The sequence below is a fragment of the Taudactylus pleione genome, unplaced genomic scaffold (genome assembly GCF_031769625.1).
Source record: "Taudactylus pleione unplaced genomic scaffold, aTauple2 ptg000121l, whole genome shotgun sequence".
NCBI lineage: Eukaryota > Metazoa > Chordata > Amphibia > Anura > Myobatrachidae > Taudactylus > Taudactylus pleione.
In genome coordinates, this window is record NW_028284523.1 from 7,476,444 (window position 1) to 7,500,057 (window position 23,614).

Below are 23,614 nucleotides of genomic sequence, written 5' to 3' on the forward strand. Positions count from 1 at the left end.
GAGTGCATGTACTGGGGGAAGGCAGGTAGTGTAAAGAGAACAGAGTGCATGTACTGGGGGGAAGGCAGGTAGTGTAATGGGAGCAGAGTCCATGTACTGGGGAAAGGCAGGTAGTGTAATGGGAGCAGAGTGCATGTACTGGGGGGAAGACAGGTAGTGTAATGGGAGCAGAGTGCATGTACTGGGGGGAAGGCAGGTAGTGTAATGGGAGCAGAGTGCATGTACTGGGAGGAAGGCAGGAAGTGTTATGGGAGCAGAGTGCATGTACTGGGAGGAAGGCAGGAAGTGTAATGGGAGCAGAGTGCATGTAGTGGGAGGAAGGCAGGTAGTGTAATGGGAGCAGAGTGCATGTACTGGGTGGAAGGCAGGTAGTGTAATTGGAGCAGAGTGTATGTACTGGGAGGAAGGCAGTTAGTGAAATGGGAACAGAGTGCAAGTACTGGGTGGAAGGCAGGTAGTGTAATGGAAGCAGAGTGCATGTACTGGGTGGAAGGCAGGTAGTGTTATGGGAGCAGAGTGCATGTACTGGGTGGAAGGCAGGTAGTGTAATGGGAGCAGAGTGCATGTTCTGGGGGGAAGGCAGGTAGTGTAATGGGAGCAGAGTGCATGTACTGGGAGGAAGGCAGGAAGTGTTATGGGAGCAGAGTGCATGTACTGGGAGGAAGGCAGGAAGTGTAATGGGAGCAGAGTGCATGTAGTGGGAGGAAGGCAGGTAGTGTAATGGGAGCAGAGTGCATGTACTGGGTGGAAGGCAGGTAGTGTAATTGGAGCAGAGTGTATGTACTGGGTGGAAGGCAGGTAGTGAAATGGGAGCAGAGTGCAAGTACTGGGTGGAAGGCAGGTAGTGTAATGGAAGCAGAGTGCATGTACTGGGTGGAAGGCAGGTAGTGTTATGGGAGCAGAGTGCATGTACTGGGTGGAAGGCAGGTAGTGTAATGGGAGCAGAGTGCATGTTCTGGGGGGAAGGCAGGTAGTGTAATGGGAGCAGAGTGCATGTACTGGGTGGAAGGCAGATAGTGTTATGGGAGCAGAGTGCATGTACTGGGGGGAAGGCATGTAGTGTAATGGGAGCAGAGTGCATGTACTGGGTGGAAGGCAGGTAGTGTTATGGGAGAAGAGAGCATGTACTGGAGGGAAGGCAGGTAGTGTCATGGGAGCAGAGTGCATGTACTGGGGTGAAGGCAGGTAGTGTAATGGGTGCAGAGTGCATGTACTGGGGGGAAGGCAGGTAGTGTAATGGGAGCAGAGTGCATGTACTGAGGGAAGGCAGGTAGTGTAATGGGAGTAGAGTGCATGTACTGGGCGGAAGGCAGGTAGTGTAATGGGAGCAGAGTGCATGTACTGGGTGGAAGGCAGGTAGTGTAATGGGAGCAGAGTGCATGTACTGGGGGAAGGGAGGTAGTGTAATGGGAGCAGAGTGCATGTACTGGGAGGAAGGCAGGTAGTGTAAATGGAGCAGAGTGCATGTACTGGGGGGAAGGCAGGTAGTGTAATGGGAGCAGAGTGCATGTACTGGGGAAGGGAGGTAGTGTAATGGGAGCAGAGTTCATGTACTGGGAGGAAGGCAGGTAGTGTAAATGGAGCAGAGTGCATGTACTGGGGGGAAGGCAGGTAGTGTAATGGGAGCAGAGTTCACGTACTGGGGGGAAGGCCGGTAGTGTAATGGGAGCAGAGTGCATGTACTGGGGGGAAGGCATGTAGTGTAATGGAGTAGAGTGCATGTACTGGGGGGAAGGCAGGTAGTGTAATGGGAGCAGAGTGCATGTACTGGGAGGAAGGCAGGTAGTGTAATGGGAGCAGAGTTCATGTACTGGGGGGAAGGCATGTAGTGTAATGGGAGCAGAGTGCATGTACTGGGGGGAAGGCAGGTAGTGTAATGGAGGAGAGTGCATGTACTGGGGGGAAGGCAGGTAGTGTTATGGGAGCAGAGTGCATGTACTGGGGGAAGGCAGGTAGTGTAAAGACAACAGAGTGCATGTACTGGGGGGAAGGCAGGTAGTGTAATGGGAGCAGAGTCCATGTACTGGGGAAAGGCAGGTAGTGTAATGGGAGCAGAGTGCATGTACTGGGGGAAGACAGGTAGTGTAATGGGAGCAGAGTGCATGTACTGGGGGGAAGGCAGGTAGTGTAATGGGAGCAGAGTGCATGTATTGGGAGGAAGGCAGGAAGTGTTATGGGAGCAGAGTGCATGTACTGGGAGGAAGGCAGGAAGTGTAATGGGAGCAGAGTGCATGTACTGGGAGGAAGGCAGGTAGTGTAATGGGAGCAGAGTGCATGTACTGGGTGGAAGGCAGGTAGTGTAATGGGAGCAGAGTGCATGTTCTGCGTGGAAGGCAGGTAGTGTAATGGGAGTAGAGTGCATGTACTGGGGGGAAGGCAGGTAGTGTTATGGGAGCAGAGTGCATGTTCTGGGTGGAAGGCAGGTAGTGTAATGGGAGCAGAGTGCATGTAGTTGGAGGAAGGCAGGAAGTGTAATGGGAGCAGAGTGCATGTACTGGGAGGAAGGCACGTAGTGTAATGGGAGCAGAGTGCATGTTCTGCGTGGAAGGCAGGTAGTGTAATGGGAGCAGAATGCATGTACTGGGTGGAAGGCAGGTAGTGTAATGGGAGCAGAGTGCATGTACTGGCGGGAAGGCAGGTAGTGTAATGGGAGCAGAGTGCATGTTCTGCGTGGAAGGCAGGTACTGTAATGAGAGCAGAGTCCATGTACTGGGGGGAAGGCAGGTAGTGTAATGGGAGCAGAGTGCATGTACTGGTGGGAAGGCAGGTAGTGTAATGGGAGCAGAGTGCATGTACTGGGGGGAAGGCAGGTAGTGTAATGGGAGCAGAGTGCATGTACTGGGTGGAAGGCAGGTAGTGTAATGGGAGCAGAGTGCATGTACTGGGTGGAAGGCAGGTAGTGTAATGGGAGCAGAGTGCATGTACTGGGTGGAAGGCAGGTAGTGTAATGGGAGCAGAGTGCATGTACTGGGTGGAAGGCAGGTAGTGTTAATGGAGCAGAGTGCATGTACTGGGGGGAAGGCAGGTAGTGTAATGGGAGCAGAGTGCATGTACTGGGGGAAAGGCAGGTAGTGTAATGGGAGCAGAGTGCATGTACTGGGTGGAAGGCAGGTAGTGTTATGGGAGCAGAGTGCATGTACTGGAGGGAAGGCAGGTAGTGTAATGGGAGCAGAGTGCATGTACTGGGGGGAAGGCAGGTAGTGCAATGGGAGCAGAGTGCATGTACTGGGGGGAAGGCAGGTAGTGTAATGGGAGCAGAGTGCATGTACTGAGGGAAGGCAGGTAGTGTAATGGGAGCAGAGTGCATGTACTGGGGAGAAGGCAGGTAGTGTAATGGGAGCAGAGTGCATGTACTGGGTGGAAGGCAGGTAGTGTAATGGGAGCAGAGAGCATGTACTGGGGGGAAGGCAGGTAGTGTAATGGGAGCAGAGTTCATGTACTGGGGGGAAGGCGGTAGTGTAATGGGAGCAGAGTGCAGGGGAAGGGAGGTAGTGTAATGGGAGCAGAGTGCATGTACTGGGAGGAAGGCAGGTAGTGTAAATGGAGCAGAGCGCATGTACTGGGGGGAAGGCAGGTAGTGTAATGGGAGCAGTGTGCATATACTGGTGGGAAGGCAGGTAATGTAAATGGAGCAGAGTGCATGTACTGGGGGATGGCAGGTAGTGTAAAGAGACCAGATTGCATGTACTGGGGGGAAGGCAGGTTGTGTAATGGGAGCAGAGTCCATGTACTGGGGAAAGGCAGGTAGTGTAATGGGAGCAGAGTGCATGTACTGGGGGGAAGGCAGGTAGTGTAATGGGAGCAGAGTGCATGTACTGGGTGGAAGGCAGGAAGTGTTATGGGAGCAGAGTGCATGTACTGGGAGGAAGGCAGGAAGTGTAATGGGAGCAGAGTGCATGTACTGGGAGGAAGGCAGGTAGTGTAATGGGAGCAGAGTGCATGTACTGGGTGGAAGGCAGGTAGTGTAATTGGAGCAGAGTGTATGTACTGGGTGGAAGGCATGTAGTGTAATGGGAGCAGAGTGCAAGTACTGGGTGGAAGGCAGGTAGTGTAATGGGAGCAGAGTGCATGTACTGGGTGGAAGGCAGGTAGTGTTATGGGAGCAGAGTGCATGTACTGGGTGGAAGGCAGGTAGTGTAATGGGAGCAGAGTGCATGTACTGGGGGGAAGGCAGGTAGTGTAATGGGAGCAGAGTGCATGTACTGGGTGGAAGGCAGGTAGTGTTATGGGAGCAGAGTGCATGTACTGGGGGGAAGGCAGGTAGTGTAATGGGAGCAGAGTGCATGTACTGGGGGGAAGGCATGTAGTGTAATGGGAGCAGAGAGCATGTACTGGGTGGAAGGCAGGTAGTGTTATCGGAGCAGAGTGCATGTACTGGAAGGAAGGCAGGTAGTGTCGTGGGAGCAGAGTGCATGTACTGGGGGGAAGGCAGGTAGTGTAATGGGAGCAGAGTGCATGTACTGGGGGGAAGGCAGGTAGTGTAATGGGAGCAGAGTGCATGCACTGGGGGGAAGGCAGGTAGTGTAATGGGAGCAGAGTGCATGTACTGGGGGGAAGGCCGGTAGTGTAATGGGAGCAGAGTGCATGTAGTGGGGGGAAGGCAGGTAGTGTAAAGGGAGCAGAGTGCATGTACTGGGGGAAGGGAGGTAGTGTAATGGGAGTAGAGTGCATGTATTGGGAGGAAGGCAGGTAGTGTACATGGAGCAGAGTGCATGTACTGGGGGGAAGGCAGGTAGTGTAATGGGAGCAGAGTGCATGTACTGGGGGAAGGGAGGTAGTGTAATGGGAGCAGAGTGCATGTACTGGGAGGAAGGCAGGTAGTGTAAATGGAGCAGAGTGCATGTACTGGGTGGAAGGCAGGTAGTGTAATGGGAACAGAGTTCATGTACTGGGGGGAAGGCCGGTAGTGTAATGGGAGCAGAGTTCATGTACTGGGGGGAAGGCCGGTAGTGTAATGGGAGCAGAGTGCATGTACTGGGGGGAAGGCAGGTAGTGTAATGGAGCAGAGTGCATGTACTGCGGGGAAGGCAGGTAGTGTTACGGGAGCAGAGTGCATGTACTGGGGGAAGGCAGGTAGTGTAAAGACAACAGAGTGCATGTACTGGGGGGAAGGCAGGTAGTGTAATGGGAGCAGAGTCCATGTACTGGGGAAAGGCAGGTAGCGTAATGGGAGCAGAGTGCATGTACTGGGTGGAAGGCAGGTAGTGTAAATGGAGCAGACGGAATGTACTGGGGGGAAGGTAGGTAGTGTAATGGGAGCAGAGTGCATGTACTGTGGGAAGGCAGGTACTGTAATGCGAGGAGAGTGCATGTACATTGTACTGGGGCGAAGGCAGGTAGTGTAATGGGAGCAGAGTGCATGTACTGGAGGGAAGGCAGGTAGAGTAATGAGAGCAGACTGCATGTACTGGGGGGAAAGCAGGTAGTGTAATGGGAGCAGAGTGCATGTACTGGAGGGAAGGCAGGTAGTGTTATGAGAACAGAGTGGATGTACTGGGGGGAAGCAAGGTAATGTAATGGGAGCAGAGTGCATGTACTGAGGGAAGGTAGGTAGTGTAATGGGAGCAGAGTGCATGTACTATGGGGAAGGAAGGTAGTGTAATGGGAGCAGTGCATGTACTGGGGGGAAGGCAGGTAGTGTAATGGGAGCAGAGTGCATGTACTGGGGGGAAGGCATATAGTGTTATGGGAGCAGATAGCATGCACTGGGTGGAAAGCAGTGTAATGGGAGCAGAGTGCATGTACTGGGTGGTTGGCAGGTAGTGTAATGGGAGCAGAGTGCATGTACTGGGTGGTAGGCAGGTAGTGTAATGGGAGCAGAATGCATGCACTGGGTGGAAGGCAGGTAGTGTAATGGGAGCAGAGAGCATGTACTGGGGGGAAGGCAGGTAGGGTAATGGGAGCAGAGTTCATGTACTGGGGGGAAGGCGGTAGTGTAATGGGAGCAGAGTGCAGGGGAAGGGAGGTAGTGTAATGGGAGCAGAGTGCATGTACTGGGAGGGAGGCAGGTAGTGTAAATGGAGCAGAGTGCATGTACTGGGGTGAAGGCAGGTAGTGTAATGGGAGCAGTGTGCATATACTGGTGGGAAGGCAGGTAATGTAAATGGAGCAGAGTGCATGTACTGGGGGATGGCAGGTAGTGTAAAGAGACCAGATTGCATGTACTGGGGGGAAGGCAGGTAGTGTAATGGGAGCAGAGTCCATGTACTGGGGAAAGGCAGGTAGTGTAATGGGAGCAGAGTGCATGTACTGGGTGGAAGGCAGTGTAATGGGAGCAGAGTGCATGTACTGGTGGTTGGCAGGTAGTGTAATGGGAGCAGAGTGCATGTACTGGGTGGTAGGCAGGTAGTGTAATGGGAGCAGAGTGCATGCACTGGGTGGAAGGCAGGTAGTGTAATGGGAGCAGATTGCAAGTACTGGGTGGAAGGCAGATAGTGTAATGGGAGCAGAGTGCATGTACTGGGTGGAAGGCAGGTAGTGTTATGGGAGCAGAGTGCATGTACTGAGGGGAAGGCAGGTAGTGTAATGGGAGCAGAGTGCATGTACTGGGGGGAAGGCAGGTAGTGTAATGGGAGCAGAGTGCATGTACTGGGTGGAAGGCAGGTAGTGTTAATGGAGCAGAGTGCATGTACTGGGGGAAGGCGGGTAGTGTAATGGGAGCAGAGTGCATGTACTGGGGGGAAGGCAGGTAGTGTAATGGGAGCAGAGTGCATGTACTGGGTGGAAGGCAGGTAGTGTTATGGGAGAAGAGTGCATGTACTGGAGGGAAGGCAGGTAGTGTAATGGGAGCAGAGTGCATGTACTGGGGGGAAGGCAGGTAGTGTAATGGGAGCAGAGTACATGTACTGGGGGGAAGGCAGGTAGTGTAAAGAGCACAGAGTGCATGTACTGGAGGGAAGGCAGGTAGTGTAATGGGAGCAGAGTGCATGTACTGGGGGGAAGGCAGGTAGTGTAATGGGAGCAGAGTGCATGTACTGAGGGAAGGCAGGTATTGTAATGGGAGCAGAGTGCATGTACTGGGGGGAAGGCAGGTAGTGTAATGGGAGCAGAGTGCATGTACTGGGGGGAAGGCAGGTATTGTAATGGGAGCAGAGTGCATGTACTGGGGGGAAGGCAGGTAGTGTAAAGAGAACAGAGTGCATGTACTGGGGGGAAGGCAGGTAGTGTAATGGGAGCAGAGTCCATTTACTGGGGAAGGCAGGTAGTGTAATGGGAGCAGAGTGCATGTACTGGGGGGAAGGCAGCTAGTGTAAAGAGAACAGAGTGCATGTACTGGGGGGAAGGCTGGTAGTGTAATTGGAGCAGAGTGCATGTACTGGGGGGAAGGCAGGTAGTGTAAATGGAGCAGATTGCATGTACTGGGGGAAGGCAGGTAGTGTAAAGAGAACAGAGTGCATGTACTGTGGGAAGTCAGGTAGTGTAATGGGAGGAGAGTGCATGTACTGGGGTGAAGGCAGGTAGAGTAATGGGAGCAGAGTGCATGTACTGGGGGAAGGCAGGTACTGTAAATGGAGCAGAGTGCATGTACTGGGGGGAAGGCAGGTAGTGTAAAGAGAACAGAGTGCATGTACTGGGGGAAGGCAGGTAGTGAAATGGGAGCAGAGTGCATGTACTGGGGGGAAAGCAGGTAGTGTAATGGGAGCAGAGTGCATGTACTGGGAGGAAGGCATGTAGTGTTATGGGAGCATAGTGCATGTACTTGGGGGAAGGCAGGTAGTGTAATGGTAGCAGAGTGCATGTACTGGGGGGAAGGCAGGTATTGTAATGGGAGCAGAGTGCATGTACTGGGGGAAGGCAGGTAGTGTAAATGGAGCAGAGTGCATGTACTGGGGGAAGCCAGGTAGTGTGATGGGAGTAGAGTGCATATACTGGGGGGAAGGCAGGTAGTGTAAATGGAGCAGAGTGCATGTACTGGGAGAAGTCAGGTAGTGTGGTGGGAGCAGAGTGCATGTACTGGGAGAAAGGCAGGTAGTGTAATGGTAGCAGAGTGCATGTACTGGGGGGAAGGCAGGCAGTGAAATGGGAGCAGAGTGCATGTACTGGGTGGAAGGCAGGTAGTATAATGGGAGCAGAGTGCAAGTACTGGGTGGTAGGTAGGTAGTGTAATGGGAGCAGAGTGCATGTACTGGGTGGTAGGCAGGTAGTGTAATGGGAGCAGAGTGCATGTACTGGGTGGTAGGCAGATAGTGTAATGGGAGCAGAGTGTATGCACTGGGTGGAAGGCAGGTAGTGTAATGGGAGCAGAGTGCATGTACTGGGTGGAAGGCAGGTAGTGTAATGGGAGCAGAGTGTAAGTACTGGGTGGAAGGCAGGTAGTGTAATGGGAGCAGAGTGCATGTACTGGGTGGAATGCAGGTAGTGTTATGGGAGCAGAGTGCATGTACTGGGGGGAAGGCAGGTAGTGTAATGGGAGCAGAGTGTATGTACTGGGGGGAAGGCAGGTAGTGTAATGGGAGCAGAGTGCATGTACTGGGTGGAAGGCAGGTAGTGTTATGGGAGCAGAGTGCATGTACTGGGTGGAAGGCAGGTAGTGTTATGGGAGCAGAGTGCATGTACTGGGGGGAAAGCAGGTAGTGTAAAGCAGAGTGCATGTACTGGGAGGAAGGCATGTAGTGTTATGGTAGCATAGTGCATGTACTTGGGGGAAGGCAGGTAGTGTAATGGTAGCAGAGTGCATGTACTGATGGGAAGGCAGGTAGTGAAATGGGAGCAGAGTGCATGTACTGGAGTGAAGGTAGGTAGTGTAATGAGAGCAGAGTCCATGTACTGGGGGGAAGGCAGGTAGTGTAATGGAAGCAGGGTGCATGTACTCGAGGGAAGGCAGGTAGTGTAAATGGAGCAGAGTGCATGTACTGGGGGAAGTCAGGTTGTGTGATGGGAGCAGAGTGTATGTACTGGAGGAAGGCAGGTAGTGTAAATGGAGCAGAGTGCATGTACTGGGGGAAGTCAGGTAGTGTGATGGGAGCAGAGTGCATGTACTGGGGGAAGGCAATGCAGGTAGTGTAATGGGAGCAGAGTGCATGTACTGGAGGGAAGGCAGGTAGTGTAATGGGAGCAGAGTGCATGTACTGGGTAGAAGGCAGGTAGTGTAATGAGAGCAGAGACCATGTACTGGGGGGAAGGCAGGTAGTGAAATGGGAGCAGAGTGCATGTACTGGGGGGAAGGCAGGTAGTGTAATGGGAGCAGAGTGCATGTACTGGGGGGGAAGGCAGGTAGTGTAATGGGAGCAGAGTGCATGTACTGGGTGGAAGGCAGGTAGTGTTATGGGAGCAGAGTGCATGTACTGGGGGGAAGGCAGGTAGTGTAATGGGAGCAGAGTGCATGTACTGGGAGGAAGGCATGTAGTGTAATGGGAGCAGAGAGCATGTACTGGGTGGAAGGCAGGTAGTGTTATCGGAGCAGAGTGCATGTACTGGAAGGAAGGCAGGTAGTGTCGTGGGAGCAGAGTGCATGTACTGGGGGAAGGCAGGTAGTGTAATGGGAGCAGAGTGCATGTACTGGGGGGAAGGCAGGTAGTGTAATGGGAGCAGAGTGCATGTACTGGGGGGAAGGCAGGTAGTGTAATGGGAGCAGAGTGCATGTACTGGGGGGAAGGCCGGTAGTGTAATGGGAGCAGAGTGCATGTAGTGGGGGGAAGGCAGGTAGTGTAAAGGGAGCAGAGTGCATGTACTGGGGGAAGGGAGGTAGTGTAATGGGAGTAGAGTGCATGTATTGGGAGGAAGGCAGGTAGTGTAATGGGAGCAGAGTGTAAGTACTGGGTGGAAGGCAGGTAGTGTAATGGGAGCAGAGTGCATGTACTGGGTGGAAGGCAGGTAGTGTTATGGGAGCAGAGTGCATGTACTGGGGGGAAGGCAGGTAGTGTAATGGGAGCAGAGTGTATGTACTGGGGGGAAGGCAGGTAGTGTAATGGGAGCAGAGTGCATGTACTGGGTGGAAGGCAGGTAGTGTTATGGGAGCAGAGTGCATGTACTGGGTGGAAGGCAGGTAGTGTTATGGGAGCAGAGTGCATGTACTGGGGGGAAGGCAGCTAGTGTAAAGAGAACAGAGTGCATGTACTGGGGGGAAGGCAGGGTAGTGTAATTGGAGCAGAGTGCATGTACTGGGGGGGAAGGCAGGTAGTGTAAATGGAGCAGATTGCATGTACTGGGGGAAGGCAGGTAGTGTAAAGAGAACAGAGTGCATGTACTGTGGGAAGTCAGGTAGTGTAATGGGAGGAGAGTGCATGTACTGGGGCGAAGGCAGGTAGAGTAATGGGAGCAGAGTGCATGTACTGGGGGAAGGCAGGTAGTGTAAATGGAGCAGAGTGCATGTACTGGGGGGAAGGCAGGTAGTGTAAAGAGAACAGAGTGCATGTACTGGGGGAAGGCAGGTAGTGAAATGGGAGCAGAGTGCATGTACTGGGGGGGGAAAGCAGGTAGTGTAATGGGAGCAGAGTGCATTGTACTGGGAGGAAGGCATGTAGTGTTATGGGAGCATAGTGCATGTACTTGGGGGAAGGCAGGTAGTGTAATGGTAGCAGAGTGCATGTACTGGGTGGAAGGCAGGTAGTGTAATGGGAGCAGAGTGCATGTTCTGCGTGGAAGGCAGGTAGTGTAATGGGAGTAGAGTGCATGTACTGGGGGGAAGGCAGGTAGTGTTATGGGAGCAGAGTGTATGTTCTGGGTGGAAGGCAGGTAGTGTAATGGGAGCAGAGTGCATGTAGTTGGAGGAAGGCAGGAAGTGTAATGGGAGCAGAGTGCATGTACTGGGAGGAAGGCACGTAGTGTAATGGGAGCAGAGTGCATGTTCTGCGTGGAAGGCAGGTAGTGTAATGGGAGCAGAATGCATGTACTGGGTGGAAGGCAGGTAGTGTAATGGGAGCAGAGTGCATGTACTGGCGGGAAGGCAGGTAGTGTAATGGGAGCAGAGTGCATGTTCTGCGTGGAAGGCAGGTACTGTAATGAGAGCAGAGTCCATGTACTGGGGGGAAGGCAGGTAGTGTAATGGGAGCAGAGTGCATGTACTGGCGGGAAGGCAGGTAGTGTAATGGGAGCAGAGTGCATGTACTGGGGGGAAGGCAGGTAGTGTAATGGGAGCAGAGTGCATGTACTGGGTGGAAGGCAGGTAGTGTAATGGGAGCAGAGTGCATGTACTGGGTGGAAGGCAGGTAGTGTAATGGGAGCAGAGTGCATGTACTGGGTGGAAGGCAGGTAGTGTTAATGGAGCAGAGTGCATGTACTGGGGGGAAAGCAGGTAGTGTAATGGGAGCAGAGTGCATGTACTGGGGGGAAGGCAGGTAGTGTAATGGGAGCAGAGTGCATGTACTGGGTGGAAGGCAGGTAGTGTTTATGGGAGCAGAGTGCATGTACTGGAAGGAAGGCAGGTAGTGTAATGGGAGCAGAGTGCATGTACTGGGGGGAAGGCAGGTAGTGCAATGAGAGCAGAGTGCATGTACTGGGGGGAAGGCAGGTAGTGTAATGGGAGCAGAGTGCATGTACTGAGGGAAGGCAGGTAGTGTAATGGGAGCAGAGTGCATGTACTGGGGAGAAGGCAGGTAGTGTAATGGAGCAGAGTGCATGTACTGGGTGGAAGGCAGGTAGTGTAATGGGAGCAGAGAGCATGTACTGGGGGGAAGGCAGGTAGTGTAATGGGAGCAGAGTTCATGTACTGGGGGGAAGACGGTAGTGTAATGGGAGCAGAGTGCAGGGGAAGGGAGGTAGTGTAATGGGAGCAGAGTGCATGTACTGGGAGGAAGGCAGGTAGTGTAAATGGAGCAGAGTGCATGTACTGGGGGGAAGGCAGGTAGTGTAATGGGGAGCAGTGTGCATATACTGGTGGGAAGGCAGGTAATGTAAATTGAGCAGAGTGCATGTACTGGGGGATGGCAGGTAGTGTAAAGAGACCAGATTGCATGTACTGGGGGGAAGGCAGGTTGTGTAATGGGAGCAGAGTCCATGTACTGGGGAAAGGCAGGTAGTGTAATGGGAGCAGAGTGCATGTACTGGGGGGAAGGCAGGTAGTGTAATGGGAGCAGAGTGCATGTACTGGGTGGAAGGCAGGAAGTGTTATGGGAGCAGAGTGCATGTACTGGGTGGAAGGCAGGTAGTGTTATGGGAGCAGAGTGCATGTACTGGGTGGAAGGCAGGTAGTGTAATGGGAGCAGAGTGCATGTACTGGGGGGAAGGCAGGTAGTGTTATGGGAGCAGAGTGCATGTACTGGGGGGAAGGCAGGTAGTGTAATGGGAGCAGAGTGCATGTACTGGGGGGAAGGCATGTAGTGTAATGGGAGCAGAGAGCATGTACTGGGTGGAAGGCAGGTAGTGTTATCGGAGCAGAGTGCATGTACTGGAAGGAAGGCAGGTAGTGTCGTGGGAGCAGAGTGCATGTACTGGGGGGAAGGCAGGTAGTGTAATGGGAGCAGAGTGCATGTACTGGGGGGAAGGCAGGTAGTGTAATGGGAGCAGAGTGCATGTACTGGGGGGAAGGCAGGTAGTGTAATGGGAGCAGAGTGCATGTACTGGGGGGAAGGCCGGTAGTGTAATTGGAGCAGAGTGCATGTACTGGGGGGAAGGCAGGTAGTGTAAATGGAGCAGATTGCATGTACTGGGGGAAGGCAGGTAGTGTAAAGAGAACAGAGTGCATGTACTGTGGGAAGTCAGGTAGTGTAATGGGAGGAGAGTGCATGTACTGGGGCGAAGGCAGGTAGAGTAATGGGAGCAGAGTGCATGTACTGGGGGAAGGCAGGTAGTGTAAATGGAGCAGAGTGCATGTACTGGGGGGAAGGCAGGTAGTGTAAAGAGAACAGAGTGCATGTACTGGGGGAAGGCAGGTAGTGAAATGGGAGCAGAGTGCATGTACTGGGGGGAAAGAAGGTAGTGTAATGGGAGCAGAGTGCATGTACTGGGAGGAAGGCATGTAGTGTTATGGGAGCATAGTGCATGTACTTGGGGGAAGGCAGGTAGTGTAATGGTAGCAGAGTGCATGTACTGGGTGGAAGGCAGGTAGTGTAATGGGAGCAGAGTGCATGTTCTGCGTGGAAGGCAGGTAGTGTAATGGGAGTAGAGTGCATGTACTGGGGTGAAGGCAGGTAGTGTTATGGGAGCAGAGTGTATGTTCTGGGTGGAAGGCAGGTAGTGTAATGGGAGCAGAGTGCATGTAGTTGGAGGAAGGCAGGAAGTGTAATGGGAGCAGAGTGCATGTACTGGGAGGAAGGCACGTAGTGTAATGGGAGCAGAGTGCATGTTCTGCGTGGAAGGCAGGTAGTGTAATGGGAGCAGAATGCATGTACTGGGTGGAAGGCAGGTAGTGTAATGGGAGCAGAGTGCATGTACTGGCGGGAAGGCAGGTAGTGTAATGGGAGCAGAGTGCATGTTCTGCGTGGAAGGCAGGTACTGTAATGAGAGCAGAGTCCATGTACTGGGGGGAAGGCAGGTAGTGTAATGGGAGCAGAGTGCATGTACTGGCGGGAAGGCAGGTAGTGTAATGGGAGCAGAGTGCATGTACTGGGGGGAAGGCAGGTAGTGTAATGGGAGCAGAGTGCATGTACTGGGTGGAAGGCAGGTAGTGTAATGGGAGCAGAGTGCATGTACTGGGTGGAAGGCAGGTAGTGTAATGGGAGCAGAGTGCATGTACTGGCGGGAAGGCAGGTAGTGTAATGGGAGCAGAGTGCATGTTCTGCGTGGAAGGCAGGTACTGTAATGAGAGCAGAGTCCATGTACTGGGGGGAAGGCAGGTAGTGTAATGGGAGCAGAGTGCATGTACTGGCGGGAAGGCAGGTAGTGTAATGGGAGCAGAGTGCATGTACTGGCGGGAAGGCAGGTAGTGTAATGGGAGCAGAGTGCATGTACTGGGGGGAAGGCAGGTAGTGTAATGGGAGCAGAGTGCATGTACTGGGTGGAAGGCAGGTAGTGTAATGGGAGCAGAGTGCATGTACTGGGTGGAAGGCAGGTAGTGTAATGGGAGCAGAGTGCATGTACTGGGTGGAAGGCAGGTAGTGTTAATGGAGCAGAGTGCATGTACTGGGGGGAAAGCAGGTAGTGTAATGGGAGCAGAGTGCATGTACTGGGGGGAAGGCAGGTAGTGTAATGGGAGCAGAGTGCATGTACTGGGTGGAAGGCAGGTAGTGTTATGGGAGCAGAGTGCATGTACTGGAAGGAAGGCAGGTAGTGTAATGGGAGCAGAGTGCATGTACTGGGGGGAAGGCAGGTAGTGCAATGAGAGCAGAGTGCATGTACTGGGGGGAAGGCAGGTAGTGTAATGGGAGCAGAGTGCATGTACTGAGGGAAGGCAGGTAGTGTAATGGGAGCAGAGTGCATGTACTGGGGAGAAGGCAGGTAGTGTAATGGGAGCAGAGTGCATGTACTGGGTGGAAGGCAGGTAGTGTAATGGGAGCAGAGAGCATGTACTGGGGGGAAGGCAGGTAGTGTAATGGGAGCAGAGTTCATGTACTGGGGGGAAGACGGTAGTGTAATGGGAGCAGAGTGCAGGGGAAGGGAGGTAGTGTAATGGGAGCAGAGTGCATGTACTGGGAGGAAGGCAGGTAGTGTAAATGGAGCAGAGTGCATGTACTGGGGGGAAGGCAGGTAGTGTAATGGGAGCAGTGTGCATATACTGGTGGGAAGGCAGGTAATGTAAATTGAGCAGAGTGCATGTACTGGGGGATGGCAGGTAGTGTAAAGAGACCAGATTGCATGTACTGGGGGGAAGGCAGGTTGTGTAATGGGAGCAGAGTCCATGTACTGGGGAAAGGCAGGTAGTGTAATGGGAGCAGAGTGCATGTACTGGGGGGAAGGCAGGTAGTGTAATGGGAGCAGAGTGCATGTACTGGGTGGAAGGCAGGAAGTGTTATGTGAGCAGAGTGCATGTACTGGGAGGAAGGCAGGAAGTGTAATGGGAGCAGAGTGCATGTACTGGGAAGAAGGCAGGTAGTGTAATGGGAGCAGAGTGCATGTACTGGGTGGAAGGCAGGTAGTGTAATTGGAGCAGAGTGTATGTACTGGGTGGAAGGCATGTAGTGTAATGGGAGCAGAGTGCATGTACTGGGGGGAAGGCAGGTAGTGTAATGGGAGCAGAGTCCATGTACTGGGGGGAAGGCATGTAGTGTAATGGGAGCAGAGAGCATGTACTGGGTGGAAGGCAGGTAGTGTTATCGGAGCAGAGTGCATGTACTGGAAGGAAGGCAGGTAGTGTCGTGGGAGCAGAGTGCATGTACTGGGGGGAAGGCAGGTAGTGTAATGGGAGCAGAGTGCATGTACTGGGGGGAAGGCAGGTAGTGTAATGGGAGCAGAGTGCATGTACTGGGGGGAAGGCAGGTAGTGTAATGGGAGCAGAGTGCATGTACTGGGGGGAAGGCCGGTAGTGTAATGGGAGCAGAGTGCATGTAGTGGGGGGAAGGCAGGTAGTGTAAAGGGAGCAGAGTGCATGTACTGGGGGAAGGGAGGTAGTGTAATGGGAGTAGAGTGCATGTATTGGGAGGAAGGCAGGTAGTGTACATGGAGCAGAGTGCATGTACTGGGGGGAAGGCAGGTAGTGTAATGGGAGCAGAGTGCATGTACTGGGGGAAGGGAGGTAGTGTAATGGGAGCAGAGTGCATGTACTGGGAGGAAGGCAGGTAGTGTAAATGGAGCAGAGTGCATGTACTGGGTGGAAGGCAGGTAGTGTAATGGGAACAGAGTTCATGTACTGGGGGGAAGGCTGGTAGTGTAATGGGAGCAGAGTTCATGTACTGGGGGGAAGGCCGGTAGTGTAATGGGAGCAGAGTGCATGTACTGGGGGGAAGGCAGGTAGTGTAATGGAGCAGAGTGCATGTACTGCGGGGAAGGCAGGTAGTGTTACGGGAGCAGAGTGCATGTACTGGGGGAAGGCAGGTAGTGTAAAGACAACAGAGTGCATGTACTGGGGGGAAGGCAGGTAGTGTAATGGGAGCAGAGTCCATGTACTGGGGAAAGGCAGGTAGCGTAATGGGAGCAGAGTGCATGTACTGGGTGGAAGGCAGGTAGTGTAAATGGAGCAGACGGAATGTACTGGGGGGAAGGTAGGTAGTGTAATGGGAGCAGAGTGCATGTACTGTGGGAAGGCAGGTACTGTAATGCGAGGAGAGTGCATGTACATTGTACTGGGGCGAAGGCAGGTAGTGTAATGGGAGCAGAGTGCATGTACTGGAGGGAAGGCAGGTAGAGTAATGAGAGCAGACTGCATGTACTGGGGGGAAAGCAGGTAGTGTAATGGGTGCAGAGTGCATGTACTGGAGGGAAGGCAGGTAGTGTTATGAGAACAGAGTGCATGTCCTGGGGGGAAGCAAGGTAATGTAATGGGAGCAGAGTGCATGTACTGAGGGAAGGTAGGTAGTGTAATGGGAGCAGAATGCATGTACTATGGGGAAGGAAGGTAGTGTAATGGGAGCAGTGCATGTACTGGGGGGAAGGCAGGTAGTGTAATGGGAGCAGAGTGCATGTACTGGGTGGTAGGCAGGTAGTGTAATGGGAGCAGAGTGCATGCACTGGGTGGAAAGCAGTGTAATGGGAGCAGAGTGCATGTACTGGGTGGTTGGCAGGTAGTGTAATGGGAACAGAGTGCATGTACTGGGTGGTAGGCAGGTAGTGTAATGGGAGCAGAGTGCATGCACTGGGTGGAAGGCAGGTAGTGTAATGGGAGCAGAGAGCATGTACTGGGGGGAAGGCAGGTAGGGTAATGGGAGCAGAGTTCATGTACTGGGGGGAAGGCGGTAGTGTAATGGGAGCAGAGTGCAGGGGAAGGGAGGTAGTGTAATGGGAGCAGAGTGCATGTACTGGGAGGAATGCAGGTAGTGTAAATGGAGCAGAGTGCATGTACTGGGGTGAAGGCAGGTAGTGTAATGGGAGCAGTGTGCATATACTGGTGGGAAGGCAGGTAATGTAAATGAAGCAGAGTGCATGTACTGGGGGATGGCAGGTAGTGTAAAGAGACCAGATTGCATGTACTGGGGGGAAGGCAGGTAGTGTAATGGGAGCAGAGTCCATGTACTGGGGAAAGGCAGGTAGTGTAATGGGAGCAGAGTGCATGTACTGGGTGGAAGGCAGTGTAATGGGAGCAGAGTGCATGTACTGGTGGTTGGCAGGTAGTGTAATGGGAGCAGAGTGCATGTACTGGGGTGAAGGCAGGTAGTGTAATGGGTGCAGAGTGCATGTACTGGGGGGAAGGCAGGTAGTGTAATGGGAGCAGAGTGCATGTACTGAGGGAAGGCAGGTAGTGTAATGGGAGTAGAGTGCATGTACTGGGCGGAAGGCAGGTAGTGTAATGGGAGCAGAGTGCATGCACTGGGTGGAAAGCAGTGTAATGGGAGCAGAGTGCATGTACTGGGTGGTTGGCAGGTAGTGTAATGGGAACAGAGTGCATGTACTGGGTGGTAGGCAGGTAGTGTAATGGGAGCAGAGTGCATGCACTGGGTGGAAGGCAGGTAGTGTAATGGGAGCAGAGAGCATGTACTGGGGGGAAGGCAGGTAGGGTAATGGGAGCAGAGTTCATGTACTGGGGGGAAGGCGGTAGTGTAATGGGAGCAGAGTGCAGGGGAAGGGAGGTAGTGTAATGGGAGCAGAGTGCATGTACTGGGAGGAATGCAGGTAGTGTAAATGGAGCAGAGTGCATGTACTGGGGTGAAGGCAGGTAGTGTAATGGGAGCAGTGTGCATATACTGGTGGGAAGGCAGGTAATGTAAATGAAGCAGAGTGCATGTACTGGGGGATGGCAGGTAGTGTAAAGAGACCAGATTGCATGTACTGGGGGGAAGGCAGGTAGTGTAATGGGAGCAGAGTCCATGTACTGGGGAAAGGCAGGTAGTGTAATGGGAGCAGAGTGCATGTACTGGGTGGAAGGCAGTGTAATGGGAGCAGAGTGCATGTACTGGTGGTTGGCAGGTAGTGTAATGGGAGCAGAGTGCATGTACTGGGTGGTAGGCAGGTAGTGTAATGGGAGCAGAGTGCATGCACTGGGTGGAAGGCAGGTAGTGTAATGGGAGCAGATTGCAGGTACTGGGTGGAAGGCAGATAGTGTAATGGGAGCAGAGTGCATGTACTGGGTGGAAGGCAGGTAGTGTTATGGGAGCAGAGTGCATGTACTGAGGGGAAGGCAGGTAGTGTAATGGGAGCAGAGTGCATGTACTGGGGGGAAGGCAGGTAGTGTAATGGGAGCAGAGTGCATGTACTGGGTGGAAGGCAGGTAGTGTTAATGGAGCAGAGTGCATGTACTGGGGGGAAGGCGGGTAGTGTAATGGGAGCAGAGTGCATGTACTGGGGGGAAGGCAGGTAGTGTAATGGGAGCAGAGTGCATGTACTGGGTGGAAGGCAGGTAGTGTTATGGGAGAAGAGTGCATGTACTGGAGGGAAGGCAGGTAGTGTAATGGGAGCAGAGTGCATGTACTGGGGGGAAGGCAGGTAGTGTAATGGGAGCAGAGTACATGTACTGGGGGGAAGGCAGGTAGTGTAAAGAGCACAGAGTGCATGTACTGGAGGGAAGGCAGGTAGTGTAATGGGAGCAGAGTGCATGTACTGAGGGAAGGCAGGTATTGTAATGGGAGCAGAGTGCATGTACTGGGGGGAAGGCAGGTAGTGTAATGGGAGCAGAGTGCATGTACTGGGGGGAAGGCAGGTATTGTAATGGGAGCAGAGTGCATGTACTGGGGGGAAGGCAGGTAGTGTAAAGAGCACAGAGTGCATGTACTGGGGGGAAGGCAGGTAGTGTAATGGGAGCAGAGTCCATTTACTGGGGGAAGGCAGGTAGTGTAATGGGAGCAGAGTGCATGTACTGGGGGGAAGGCAGCTAGTGTAAAGAGAACAGAGTGCTTGTACTGGGGGGAAGGCAGGTAGTGTAATTGGAGCAGAGTGCATGTACTGGGGGGAAGGCAGGTAGTGTAAATGGAGCAGATTGCATGTACTGGGGGAAGGCAGGTAGTGTAAAGAGAACAGAGTGCATGTACTGTGGGAAGTCAGGTAGTGTAATGGGAGGAGAGTGCATGTACTGGGGTGAAGGCAGGTAGAGTAATGGGAGCAGAGTGCATGTACTGGGGGAAGGCAGGTAGTGTAAATGGAGCAGAGTGCATGTACTGGGGGGAAGGCAGGTAGTGTAAAGAGAACAGAGTGCATGTACTGGGGGAAGGCAGGTAGTGAAATGGGAGCAGAGTGCATGTACTGGGGGGAAAGCAGGTAGTGTAATGGGAGCAGAGTGCATGTACTGGGAGGAAGGCATGTAGTGTTATGGGAGCATAGTGCATGTACTTGGGGGAAGGCAGGTAGTGTAATGGTAGCAGAGTGCATGTACTGGGGGGAAGGCAGGTATTGTAATGGGAGCAGAGTGCATGTACTGGGGGAAGGCAGGTATTGTAAATGGAGCAGAGTGCATGTACTGGGGGAAGCCAGGTAGTGTGATGGGAGTAGAGTGCATATACTGGGGGGAAGGCAGGTAGTGTAAATGGAGCAGAGTGCATGTACTGGGAGAAGTCAGGTAGTGTGGTGGGAGCAGAGTGCATGTACTGGGAGAAAGGCAGGTAGTGTAATGGTAGCAGAGTGCATGTACTGGGGGGAAGGCAGGCAGTGAAATGGGAGCAGAGTGCATGTACTGGGTGGAAGGCAGGTAGTATAATGGGAGCAGAGTGCAAGTACTGGGTGGTAGGTAGGTAGTGTAATGGGAGCAGAGTGCATGTACTGGGTGGTAGGCAGGTAGTGTAATGGGAGCAGAGTGCATGTACTGGGTGGTAGGCAGATAGTGTAATGGGAGCAGAGTGTATGCACTGGGTGGAAGGCAGGTAGTGTAATGGGAGCAGAGTGCATGTACTGGGTGGAAGGCAGGTAGTGTAATGGGAGCAGAGTGTAAGTACTGGGTGGAAGGCAGGTAGTGTAATGGGAGCAGAGTGCATGTACTGGGTGGAATGCAGGTAGTGTTATGGGAGCAGAGTGCATGTACTGGGGGGAAGGCAGGTAGTGTAATGGGAGCAGAGTGTATGTACTGGGGGGAAGGCAGGTAGTGTAATGGGAGCAGAGTGCATGTACTGGGTGGAAGGCAGGTAGTGTTATGGGAGCAGAGTGCATGTACTGGGTGGAAGGCAGGTAGTGTTATGGGAGCAGAGTGCATGTACTGGGGGGAAAGCAGGTAGTGTAATGGGAGCAGAGTGCATGTACTGGGAGGAAGGCATGTAGTGTTATGGTAGCATAGTGCATGTACTTGGGGGAAGGCAGGTAGTGTAATGGTAGCAGAGTGCATGTACTGATGGGAAGGCAGGTAGTGAAATGGGAGCAGAGTGCATGTACTGGAGTGAAGGTAGGTAGTGTAATGAGAGCAGAGTCCATGTACTGGGGGGAAGGCAGGTAGTGTAATGGAAGCAGGGTGCATGTACTCGAGGGAAGGCAGGTAGTGTAAATGGAGCAGAGTGCATGTACTGGGGGAAGTCAGGTTGTGTGATGGGAGCAGAGTGTATGTACTGGGAGGAAGGCAGGTAGTGTAAATGGAGCAGAGTGCATGTACTGGGGGATGTCAGGTAGTGTGATGGGAGCAGAGTGCATGTACTGGGGGAAGGCAATGCAGGTAGTGTAATGGGAGCAGAGTGCATGTACTGGAGGGAAGGCAGGTAGTGTAATGGGAGCAGAGTGCATGTACTGGGTAGAAGGCAGGTAGTGTAATGAGAGCAGAGACCATGTACTGGGGGGAAGGCAGGTAGTGAAATGGGAGCAGAGTGCATGTACTGGGGGGAAGGCAGGTAGTGTTATGGGAGCAGAGTGCATGTACTGGGTGGAAGGCAGGTAGTGTAATTGGAGCAGAGTGTATGTACTGGGTGGAAGGCATGTAGTGTAATGGGAGCAGAGTGCAAGTACTGGGTGGAAGGCAGGTAGTGTAATGGGAGCAGAGTGCATGTACTGGGTGGAAGGCAGGTAGTGTAATGGGAGCAGAGTGCATGTACTGGGGGGAAGGCAGGTAGTGTAATGGGAGCAGAGTGCATGTACTGGGGGGAAGGCAGGTAGTGTAATGGGAGCAGAGTGCATGTACTGGGGGGAAGGCATGTAGTGTAATGGGAGCAGAGAGCATGTACTGGGTGGAAGGCAGGTAGTGTTATCGGAGCAGAGTGCATGTACTGGAAGGAAGGCAGGTAGTGTCGTGGGAGCAGAGTGCATGTACTGGGGGGAAGGCAGGTAGTGTAATGGGAGCAGAGTGCATGTACTGGGTGGAAGGCAGGTAGTGTAAATGGAGCAGACGGAATGTACTGGGGGGAAGGTAGGTAGTGTAATGGGAGCAGAGTGCATGTACTGTGGGAAGGCAGGTACTGTAATGCGAGGAGAGTGCATGTACATTGTACTGGGGCGAAGGCAGGTAGTGTAATGGGAGCAGAGTGCATGTACTGGAGGGAAGGCAGGTAGAGTAATGAGAGCAGACTGCATGTACTGGGGGGAAAGCAGGTAGTGTAATGGGTGCAGAGTGCATGTACTGGAGGGAAGGCAGGTAGTGTTATGAGAACAGAGTGCATGTCCTGGGGGGAAGCAAGGTAATGTAATGGGAGCAGAGTGCATGTACTGAGGGAAGGTAGGTAGTGTAATGGGAGCAGAATGCATGTACTATGGGGAAGGAAGGTAGTGTAATGGGAGCAGTGCATGTACTGGGGGGAAGGCAGGTAGTGTAATGGGAGCAGAGTGCATGTACTGGGTGGTAGGCAGGTAGTGTAATGGGAGCAGAGTGCATGCACTGGGTGGAAAGCAGTGTAATGGGAGCAGAGTGCATGTACTGGGTGGTTGGCAGGTAGTGTAATGGGAACAGAGTGCATGTACTGGGTGGTAGGCAGGTAGTGTAATGGGAGCAGAGTGCATGCACTGGGTGGAAGGCAGGTAGTGTAATGGGAGCAGAGAGCATGTACTGGGGGGAAGGCAGGTAGGGTAATGGGAGCAGAGTTCATGTACTGGGGGGAAGGCGGTAGTGTAATGGGAGCAGAGTGCAGGGGAAGGGAGGTAGTGTAATGGGAGCAGAGTGCATGTACTGGGAGGAATGCAGGTAGTGTAAATGGAGCAGAGTGCATGTACTGGGGTGAAGGCAGGTAGTGTAATGGGAGCAGTGTGCATATACTGGTGGGAAGGCAGGTAATGTAAATGAAGCAGAGTGCATGTACTGGGGGATGGCAGGTAGTGTAAAGAGACCAGATTGCATGTACTGGGGGGAAGGCAGGTAGTGTAATGGGAGCAGAGTCCATGTACTGGGGAAAGGCAGGTAGTGTAATGGGAGCAGAGTGCATGTACTGGGTGGAAGGCAGTGTAATGGGAGCAGAGTGCATGTACTGGTGGTTGGCAGGTAGTGTAATGGGAGCAGAGTGCATGTACTGGGGTGAAGGCAGGTAGTGTAATGGGTGCAGAGTGCATGTACTGGGGGGAAGGCAGGTAGTGTAATGGGAGCAGAGTGCATGTACTGAGGGAAGGCAGGTAGTGTAATGGGAGTAGAGTGCATGTACTGGGCGGAAGGCAGGTAGTGTAATGGGAGCAGAGTGCATGCACTGGGTGGAAAGCAGTGTAATGGGAGCAGAGTGCATGTACTGGGTGGTTGGCAGGTAGTGTAATGGGAACAGAGTGCATGTACTGGGTGGTAGGCAGGTAGTGTAATGGGAGCAGAGTGCATGCACTGGGTGGAAGGCAGGTAGTGTAATGGGAGCAGAGAGCATGTACTGGGGGGAAGGCAGGTAGGGTAATGGGAGCAGAGTTCATGTACTGGGGGGAAGGCGGTAGTGTAATGGGAGCAGAGTGCAGGGGAAGGGAGGTAGTGTAATGGGAGCAGAGTGCATGTACTGGGAGGAATGCAGGTAGTGTAAATGGAGCAGAGTGCATGTACTGGGGTGAAGGCAGGTAGTGTAATGGGAGCAGTGTGCATATACTGGTGGGAAGGCAGGTAATGTAAATGAAGCAGAGTGCATGTACTGGGGGATGGCAGGTAGTGTAAAGAGACCAGATTGCATGTACTGGGGGGAAGGCAGGTAGTGTAATGGGAGCAGAGTCCATGTACTGGGGAAAGGCAGGTAGTGTAATGGGAGCAGAGTGCATGTACTGGGTGGAAGGCAGTGTAATGGGAGCAGAGTGCATGTACTGGTGGTTGGCAGGTAGTGTAATGGGAGCAGAGTGCATGTACTGGGTGGTAGGCAGGTAGTGTAATGGGAGCAGAGTGCATGCACTGGGTGGAAGGCAGGTAGTGTAATGGGAGCAGATTGCAGGTACTGGGTGGAAGGCAGATAGTGTAATGGGAGCAGAGTGCATGTACTGGGTGGAAGGCAGGTAGTGTTATGGGAGCAGAGTGCATGTACTGAGGGGAAGGCAGGTAGTGTAATGGGAGCAGAGTGCATGTACTGGGGGGAAGGCAGGTAGTGTAATGGGAGCAGAGTGCATGTACTGGGTGGAAGGCAGGTAGTGTTAATGGAGCAGAGTGCATGTACTGGGGGGAAGGCGGGTAGTGTAATGGGAGCAGAGTGCATGTACTGGGGGGAAGGCAGGTAGTGTAATGGGAGCAGAGTGCATGTACTGGGTGGAAGGCAGGTAGTGTTATGGGAGAAGAGTGCATGTACTGGAGGGAAGGCAGGTAGTGTAATGGGAGCAGAGTGCATGTACTGGGGGGAAGGCAGGTAGTGTAATGGGAGCAGAGTACATG

General features: G+C 53.2%; 1 protein-coding gene across 1 annotated transcript in view; it reads right to left on the minus strand.

Annotated features, from left to right (window-relative positions):
* Nucleotides 1–23,614, minus strand: part of PTGIS (prostaglandin I2 synthase) — a 132,758-nt gene that overhangs the window by 37,481 nt on the left and 71,663 nt on the right. The window lies entirely within an intron of this gene.